The following is a 9,677-nucleotide window of genomic DNA, read 5'->3' on the forward strand; positions in this document are numbered from 1 at the left end:
TTGAAGACCAGTGCTCCCTGCCCCATCCTCTGCCCAAAGGTCAGACCCTGAGCTCACAGCCTCCCTTAATTTCTCTGAAACTTCCAGGCACAGATGCTGCCGTGCAGATTTCGAGAGTGTGAAATCCTGTTACAGCAGTAAATGTCAGCACGCCCAGGGGCTAGGATGCTTTCCAGGACTGGGGGGCGTCTAGCCTGGGAGGCTGGGAGATGGTGACACCACTCGCCTGGATCCTGAGGTTACTGGAGAAGGCGCCTACTTGACGGGCGACATGAGCTCAGCTTGGGGAAATGGGAAAGAAACAAAAGGCATCAGTTCAGACCTGATACAACACAGTCTGTTTGCAAAGCTGAAATATACACCAATGAAGCCTCCAAAACGAGTTACAAAGGGAGTTCTCTATGAGCGCAAAACGACAACCAGGCTGACTGCATAAGCGCTGACAGAAAAGATGAACTCACCTGAAGGTTAGGGCAGGAATCCAGGAGGCCTTCCTGCAGGAGGAGAGTCTCAAGCCAGGTTTTATGGATTGCTGACCAGAATATTCCAAAATGAGAAGTACTAGCCAACACTGAAAAACAGAAGACTTTTATTCAGTTTTCAGAGGAAACACTGAGAGAGGGGAGAGGAGGGAGAAGGGGAGGGAAGGAGACAGAGACAGAGAGACAGAGACAGAGACAGAGACAGAGAGAGCCTTCTCATTTTGCTTGGGAACAGAGCACTCAGGAAACAATGTGGGATTTTTTCCAGGAAATGCCTTCTTCCTTTCTTTCCACTTCTCCCTAAGTAAATAGCCCAAGACCTCTGTCACGATGTTTGTGTAGCATTTAAGTCTGGTTTATTTAATTAGAGCAATGATTTCAGCCTGCCAGCCGGAGTCCGTGAGACCTCAGCCCTGCAGCCCTCCAACTGGCATGGGGGGACTCACTCACCTTCCGACCTTGGAGGGTCTTTTTATCCGCTTGATCTCAGCGTGATTAGTGAAGGCAGTTAGGCAGTCAGATGGAAGCCCAGGGCCACGTCGCCTCTCACTCTTTAACAACCCTGGAAGGGTTTACAGAAATGAGCCTAGAAGGAATCAAGCGTGGCCATGAATAAACATCACCTGAGAACGGTGGGAAGACCTCACTCCACCTCTGGAAGAATGTTCCGGAAATCAGGGACAGAAGCGGCCGCAGGGAGGGGACCGGCTGGCTAGGAGGAGGGAAGGGGGCTTCATTTCTCCCCGTTCTCTGTGCTCCTTCCCATAACGTCCCTGTGCACGTACCACCACGGGGAGACACGTTCCTTAATGTCTAGTGAAACACCTTGTGCTCCTGCCTTGATTCCGTGCGAGATGCTGATTCTGCTTTTCTGTGACAACACGCTGAAGGTGCGGGCAGAGGGGCGCCCAGGGCCTACTTTGCATGTTGTTGTGGCCCTTTTGTTTTTTTTAATAAAAAAGTGTTATGTGTTTCCTTTTTTTTTTTTTTAAGAGCTTCTGAAACAGAAGGACCAGCTAATACTCCTGGCTACAACAGAAACCAGACTAACTTAATCCGGGGCGTCGTGCGTATGGGGTTCCAGAGGTGACTGCTGCTTCCCGCGGCAGGGTACTTCCAGGAGGGCAGAGAGGGCGCGTCCTGCCTCGGGCGTCACTGCCTGGATGGTGGCCGGGACGGAGGCTCCACGCTTGCTAGCACACAAGTGCGATGCGTGTGGCTAAGGCAGAGCGGGAGGAAGAAGGGGCTGGGGGTCCAGAAGCAGGTTCTTTCTCATGGAACGTTTTGTGGGGAGAGGCTCAGACTGCCCTTGAGGGTGGCGACGGAGTCACATCTGTTCCAGGCAGACCGCCTGCCCGGCTCAGTGGAGACACCCACCACATGCCGGGCAGTGCTGGGGAGATCGTGGGAGAGGGTGGGTTGTTGGCTCTGAGGCTCCCACCTGGGAAGCCACCATGGGCGCAGGTCACAGCCAAGCAGGGGGAGCCAGTCTGCAGAGCTCGAAGGGGGTCACAGAGACACGGAGGAGAGCAGAGACAGACACAGAGAGAGGCAGACGGAGAAAGAGACCCAGAGAGACAGAGAGAGTCAGAGAGATTCGGACAGAAAACGGCAGAGAGAGGCAGACAGATGGAGACAGTGACACAGGGAGAAAGTCAGAGAGGGTCGGGGGGGGCGGATTGGGGAAAGGAGGGGGTGCCACCCCCCAGCCCCAGGCCCCGGGCCCAGCCCAGCACAAGGGCCTGCTTCCTGCCCTGGGTTCCTAGGGAACCCCCTCCTTCTGCTAGATTCTGTCTGCTGAGGCTCCTGGGAGAGTGACAGTTCTTTTTAACCAAAGGCACCTAGCTTAAACCTGAAGTTATAACCAAGGAGACTGAGCAGTGATGCAGAGTCGGGGTGGGGGTCACCGGGGCACCCCCGTGTGCTGGGAAGTCTGGGCACTCGGGATAGGGGTGTGGGGTTAGCTCCAAAGATCCACTGCGGTGGCCGTAAAACCGGCCGTGACACACCTCCAGCCGCATAATCACAGGGCCCCGAGCTTTCTGCAGCCACGCACCGCCCCCTCAGCCGGCCAAGCGTCCCACGCGGCTCCCAGCCAGCGACCGAGCACAGAGGGAACACCGAGGGTGGCGGGAGGGGGATGAGTGCAGGGGTCAAAAGGCAGCGACCCCCCAGTTACGGGATAAATAGGTTCCGGGTATGTCGGCACAGCACGGGGACTCTAGCCGATGACACTGTCCTGCACACCTGAAAGTTGCTCGGAGAAGAGATCCTAAAAGTTCTCATCAGAAAAGTACAATAAAATTTGTAACTATGTGCGGTGATGGATGCCAACTAAACTGATATCCTGGTGATCATTTTCCAAAATCTACGTGTACCAGATCGTTATGCTGTACGTGTAAAGCCAATACAGCGCGAGATGTCGACTGTATCTCAGTTTAAACAATTAAACGTAAAGCGCTACGACTACTACTGAGCGAGAGCAGTGAGGCTCGCCCCCTGGTGTGGACTGCTGATTTCTCCCAGGGGAGGGGGGCGAGGCTGGGCCAAACCACACCAGGCACCCGGAGGCCCCGAGGCTCTCATCCCCTATGGACAAGAAATTAAGAAAAGCCTTGGGGGGCCTGGGGGGGCTCAGTCGGTTAAGTGTCCAATTTTGGCTCAGGTCATGATCTCGCGGTTTGCGGGTTCGAGCCCCGCATCGGGCTCTGTGCTGACAGCTCGGAGCCTGGAGCCTGCTTCGGATTCTGTGTCCCGCTCTCTTTCTCTGTCCCTTCCCCACTCTCACTCTCTCTCTGTCTCTCTCAAAAATAAACATTTTTGAAAATAAAAGAAAGAAAGAAGGAAAGAAGAGGAAGAAAGAAAGAAAGAGAAAGGACGGAAGGAAGGAAGAAAAGCCTCGCCTGGCCCGTGGCCAGAGTGTGCCCATCCCCCACCCCAAACCAGCTGAACCACGGCTCTCGGTCCACAGCATCGCCTCCCTAGGAGTCAGTCTGTCCAGAGGGCTCTTTCATCCACCTCCTCCCCTAAGTCTCCCGGTGCTTGGACACGGCATTGCGGTCCACCCACTCACCGTCTTATCGCCGACTCGCGGAGGAAGGCTTTGTCAAGGTCAGCATCATGGATCTTCATAAAAACAGTTACATTCTGGTGGTCCCGGCCAGAACCTCCGTGACACACATCCGAAACGACGTCAGTCTAGAGTGTTCCCTCGTGGGCGCGACGAAATACGGCGCACGTTGGATGACTCGGCACGGCCACTACGCACGGTCACCTCCACGTCCGGTCGCCACAAAGGCTCGCTCGGGAAGAAGGGGCGGTTCAGCCTGAAGACCCCGCACAAGGGAGGTGCTCGGGTCCAGTGTGGCCCGGTCCGACGACGGTATGCCGCGCAGGCGTTACGAGTCAGAAAGGAGACGCGTGGACGCGGCAAGGGTACTCGGGTGGGAGGAGGGACTCCCTGAAGGTGGTCGACCCCCTACCGGCTCCAACAACAGCTAATTCCAGCCGACAAGCTCGTTGCAAAAACCGCAGCGAGGGCGCGTCGTTCACGACACAGCATCGTTTCCCAGATTGGGTCCGTATGGGCTGCGGTCCGGGCTTGAGGAAACCTGGGAGGCGCCACCTTCCACCTTCATCCTGGGACCGTGTTGTGCCAGGAGGAGAGGAGACGATGGGGTGGGTGTCCGGAGCGGCCGTTGAGGGAGATGGGCCAACACGGCTTCCGAGACTCATCCGCTCCCCGCAACAAGGCCGCTGCCCGTGAGCTGGGGCTCTGAAGCTCCATTTGTGCACAGAAGTCACACGGGAAGATGGTTATAAAAACAACCCAAGTTCCCCAGCCCCAGCAACTGGACGCGACGATTCTGCCTACTGACCACGCCCCCTGCCCCGCCGGGATTCGGACGCTAGCGGCCTAGCACGCACACCCCGAGCGTCCTTTCTGGCTGGCCACGGGGGCTGCTTCGGCAAAGCCACGTGACGCTTCTGTCCCATCAGCAGAAACCCAAACGGCATCCCCAAAGGTTGCTCTGCGGGGTCAGCACAGTAAGAGCCCCCAAGGGCATCCTGGTCCTGATCCCAGAACCTGTGGCTGCCTTAGGCGACACGGGAAGAGGGCATTCACGACGCGGTTGGCACCCCGGCGAGCTCGAGCAGGGACAAGCGTCCTCAGAGACGACTCATTTCTTGCCAGTTTTATATCAACTCAGCGCAATCATACCATTAATATCGCTGGTGGCAGGAATTAATGATGTCCCCTCCATGCTTGCCCGGAGCAGACAAGCAGAAATCTGGGAGGCGGAGCTGGCCCAGAGGCGGTGTCCCTGAACATTTACTGCGGCCTTTATGCAGTCCGGTCCTGAGAAGCCTTTGTAGTAACTGCCCTTCCGACCGTCAGGTGAGTCAACAGCCCCAGGGAAGCTGCGAGAAGCAGGTCCTGGGCGCAAACCCCGGCTTCCTCACCTTTAACAATTAGCATCTCGTTTCTGACACTTAAAAATCGCCTTCAGAAGGACGTGAACACACACCACCTGCCAGGTAAGTTAGAGAGTTGCTTGGCAAATTTTACGACTTCAAAAGTGATAAAGTCAACGTCAGATCCATTGGTGTCTGGATTATCGCAGGCTCTGAAATTAGCCCAACGTGAAATCACTGGCCTCGTAAGAATAATTCCAGACGTGTAACCCAGAAGGCATGTCTAGGATTTGTTTTTTTATGGCCATTTATTTTTGAGAGAGAGAGAGAGAGAGGGAGAGAGCAGGGGAGGGGCAGAGAGAGAGGGAGACACAGAATCCGAAGCAGCTCCAGGCTCCGAGCTGTCGGCACAGAGCCCGACGTGGGGCTCGAACCCACGAGCTGTGAGATCATGACCTGAGCTGAAGTCGGACGCTCGACCGACTGAGCCCCCCAGGCGCCCCTAGGATGTTCTGGTAAGAAGCGCTTTGTTGCTCTCTGACACATTCTTCCCTACTGGAACTCTTTAGCCAGTCCACCAAATGTTTTCCTGACATGTTACCGAACGGAGACAAAAGAAAGTTTTCTCTAAGTAGCTCTAATTTGACACCGGAGAGACCCACGTTCCTTGGCTTCTGCTGCTCAAACTGTCTCAAGAATGTCACTGCTATTTATAGTCGGTGACTGACTCACCAATAGTACTCTTTCCGTGCTCTTTCCGTGACCAAGGGACTAGGAGGGGTCAGCAGGGGCTCCAGGCGGCGGGCCAGCAGGCAGGTTTCTGGCCCGCAGACAGAGCCCCAGGCCACGTCCACGGAACGCAAGCCCTGCCTGGGCCTCTGGGATGTGGGCTCGTGCGTCCAGATGGGCTCTCACGGTCGGAGAAGGATCAGGGTCGTGTGCGGTCGGGGTAATTAGAGGAAACGGCCAACCCGTCACGAGGCCAGGGAGGCCTGCCATCGCGGCCTGGTCTCCCAGCCTCCACGACCTTTTGGCTTGTCATTTAGCCTGGAGTCATAGGCCTGCACCTGCACCAGCTGCTCAAACTCTTACTCATCAGAGCACTGCATATAAAACTGAAAAGCAGCCACGACCCACCCACCAGAACGCCTCAGAGAGAAACCTGCGCTTGTGTGCACACGCGGCCGGCGCCCACACACCGAGACGCGATAATCGTGGAAGACGAGCCTCCCCTGGCTGGACTCTAATTTATCAAGCGCATCCCCCTGGGATTCCTACAACGACCCCACGAGGTCTCAGTGGAGGGGCTTCAGCTCCGTCTGAGGGCCCTGGGTGGCAATGAACCTGGACTCAGGCCTAGATCTTTCCGGCAACATCGCTGTAAGGAGAAAACACTGGACTAAGGGACAGGAAACGGCAGTTCTGTCCTTTAGCCACACTTCCTGCCATAAAATACATGTACGATCTCTTGTGATGTGTCCGCCCGCAGAGACGTGGCCGTGCAATGCAATTCTGGGCGCCCGGGAAGGGGGGGGGGGGGGGCTCAGTGAGTTAAGTGTCTGACTCTTGGTTTTGGCTCAGGTCATGATCTCACGGTCGGTGAGTTGGAGCCCCGCGTGAGGCTCTGCGCTGACAATGAGGAGCCTGCTTGGGGTTCTCTCTCTCTCAAAATAAATAAAATAAACTTAAAAAAAAAATGCAACATCCCGGACTCGACGCCCGAGGTTCTGATGGCCATCTGACATGGAGCCCAGAAACCTACGTTTTCAGCGAGACTCCCAGTCACCTCTGATGCAGGGGTCACCACGCACGCCAGGACAATTGGGGGAGCAAAGGGACATGACTAATGATTAAGCTGGAAACCAGCTTACGGCGGGGACCGAGATGCACAGGCTGAAAGCAGCAGACCCCACACCAGCAGGAACACCCGAGAGCGTCATGGGAGGAACCGCGTGGGCTGACCCCCAGCATTCTGACTCACACCCGTCGTCAGCGTCACGAGAAGGTTTATGGCCGGCAGAGGGTTAAAACTCAAAGACGAGACATCAGAGCACTGTCCTCTTTCCCGTGCGTGGGAATTATCGTCCAGGGCATGAGCTGGCTCTTCTGATGGGCTTATTATTTTGATTTTTTTTAAACTTTTATTTATTTTTGAGACAGACAGAGACAGAGCATGAGCAGGGGAGGGGCAGAGAGAGAGAGGGAGACCCAGAATCCAAAGCGGGCTCCAGGCTCTGAGCCATCAGCACAGGGCCCGACGCGGGGCTGGAACTCACAGATTGCGAGATCGTGACCCAAGCCGAAGTTGGACGCTCAACCGACTGAGCCACCCAGGCGCCCCTGATGGGCTTATGCTTTGAAGCATCAGGATCTATCACCGTCCTTTCTATTATCACTGTTTCCGAGAAGAATTTGAAGCCACCACAGACTTTGGTCATCTTTCCTCACTGCAAGGTGTGACGCTTCCTGTCTCCCCTGTTGGCAACAGTCTCTAACACCCATTCTGCCCGTCTCCCTCCAGAGGTGTGGTTAAAATAGAACTGCCGTAGGAGGCCCCTGGGTGGCCCCGTCAGCTAAGCGTCCGACTTCAGCTCAGGTCATATCTCACGGTTCATGGGTTCGAGGCCCGCGTCGGGCTGTGTGCGGACAGCTCGGAGCCTGGAGCCCGCTTCGGATTCCGTGTCTCCCTCTCTCTCTGCCCCTTCCCTGTTTGCGCTCTGTCTCTGTCTCTGAAAAATACATGAACATTAAAAAGAAAAAGATCTCTAGTCCTGTGTTTGATTCTTGAAGAATTTGAGACAGCCACGCGTGCACACGGGCACACTCAGGGACATGCACACGCGTGCACACACACACACACGTGGACACGCACACTCCACAAGCTCCTGCACGTGTAAACTCATGACCTGCCCCCTGAAGAGGTTCGCTCCTGCTGTTCCCACAGGGGTGCCCGCCACGCCCGGGCTCTGGGCTCCGAGGCCCCCGGTTCTGGTCCTGGAGCTGCCACGGGACATTGGCCCTGTTTGTCACCCACACTGTGCTTCAGAGTCCCTTCTGCAGACAGGGTCACGGAGACCTACGCCCAGACCCAAGATTAAATGAAAGAGTCCACGAAAAGTATGCCACACGGTGCCTGGAACGCAGCATTGAACTTGTCTTAGCGATTATTACGAGCTGTGGGATCACCGTTTGCTAACCCGTGATCTATATTCTGCCTTTTGTCCCCTTTGATGGGTGTGACGTTAAGATCCTGAAAGAAAGTGGAGCCAAGGGTCTGCCCCCTTCCGGAAGATAGGCCGCATCCCCGTGCGTGCCCCCCGCCCCCCACGTGAGTCCAGGGCCCCCCTCGTGAGCAGAGCCCCGGTCCCGTCACCTTCCAGCTGGGGCCTCGCACGCACGCGCCCCCAAGACTGGCAAACCCTTGCCTTCCCCTCCTTGGACTTGGATCCCCGAGAGCTGCCCTGGTCCCGGCAGAACAAGAGCAGCGGGCTCAAGAGAGAATTAACACTCCCCCCAGTCGCGGGCGGCTGGCTCTCGGTCCGCGGTGTTTCGATCGCCCACCCGCCCGACTCACTCCGGTGCCGCCGCCAGACAGCGCGGCTCCCGGCCCGGGAGGGTGTGCAAGGAACAGGCCACTGCTGGCGTGAAAGCGTCGTGATGTGCCAATTCAACTTCTTTCAGCAGTTGTAACGGGAGGCAGGTGGGGAGTCTCCGGGGCCGCAGGGGCTCCGCGAAGTCCGGTGCTCACCCTTTTGCACACACAGCCCCTGCCACCCCCCCAACCAGGGATTTAATCGCCCCGGACACGGCTAAGGGAAGCAGAAGGTTCCACAGAGTCCCGCGCGGCCCACTGGCTTCCGAGCTCCGGCCTCTCTCGGCCTCTCTCCCTCTTGCCACTCAAGACGGAAAATGGCGAATGTGTTCCAGGGACTCTGCGTCTGTCCCGGGGTGGGCTGCCTGAGAGCAGCTCCCCTGGGCAGGTCTCCCCTCACCCCCCCCCCCCGCCCTTGGAGCACCTCCCCCCCAACAAAGCCCACCCCCACCCTGCGTAGCAACCGGAGGGACAAGCCCAGGCAGGTGGTGAGGAGGAAGGCCTGGCTTCTGTCCCTGTGCATCAAAGGCCACTCCTGCCATCCGGCCCGTCTCCCCATCTGCAAAGCGTCCCCTCCAAATGTTGCATCTGGGGTTTCATGGTCTGAATGGCAAGTACCGTCAGGCCCTCGGAGAGGCTGAGCGGGGCAGTCCCGGTGGCCCAGCCATGACGCAAGGGGACACCGTGATGGGAACCTCACTGCCCATCCGACTTCCCTCCCCTCTGTCACCAGCAATGACGTTCCGGGGACTGACCTATGTCTAGGGCTGAGTCCCTTCTTTTCCACTCCTGATTGGTGGGGCACTGCACCGTCCAGCAGAGATCCAGGCTGAGCGCACGAGACGCTCGACAAGGTCCCTAAGGACGGACGGTCACTGGGTGGCCCTGACATCTGTCCTCCAACGAGAGGGACCCAGCCTTCAGGAGACACTGACAAGGTCAGCCAGCAGCCAGCGAAGAGCGGACAGGCTGGGTCCTCGGTGATAAGACGTGGCTTAGCTGCTGGACGAACCAACCCTGGACCCACTCTGTCTGAACCCCCAGTTCTGTAGACCCCCAATTCCTGACCATTTAAGCCAGCTGAGCTCCCACTCTGAGGGGCCTTACGAAGTTTTGTCTTTCTTTGAATCTCCGCAGAGTTCGGCCCAGACGCTGCGAGATGTTCACGCACGGGGACCAGGGCAGGA

The 9,677-nt window shown here is 57.0% G+C and overlaps 1 long non-coding RNA gene across 1 annotated transcript; it reads right to left on the reverse strand.

The window, feature by feature from the left end:
- Positions 1–369: 369 nt before the first annotated feature.
- Positions 370–3,725, reverse strand: LOC125157534 (uncharacterized). Its single transcript, XR_007149004.1, has 3 exons — positions 3,556–3,725; positions 933–1,068; positions 370–571 (listed from the first exon to the last, which is right to left on the reverse strand). It is a non-coding gene; the product is annotated as an uncharacterized LOC125157534 (long non-coding RNA).
- Between the last annotated feature and the right edge of the window lie 5,952 nt (positions 3,726–9,677).

This window comes from Prionailurus viverrinus, chromosome A2, assembly GCF_022837055.1.
Source record: "Prionailurus viverrinus isolate Anna chromosome A2, UM_Priviv_1.0, whole genome shotgun sequence".
Classification (NCBI taxonomy): Eukaryota; Metazoa; Chordata; class Mammalia; order Carnivora; family Felidae; genus Prionailurus; species Prionailurus viverrinus.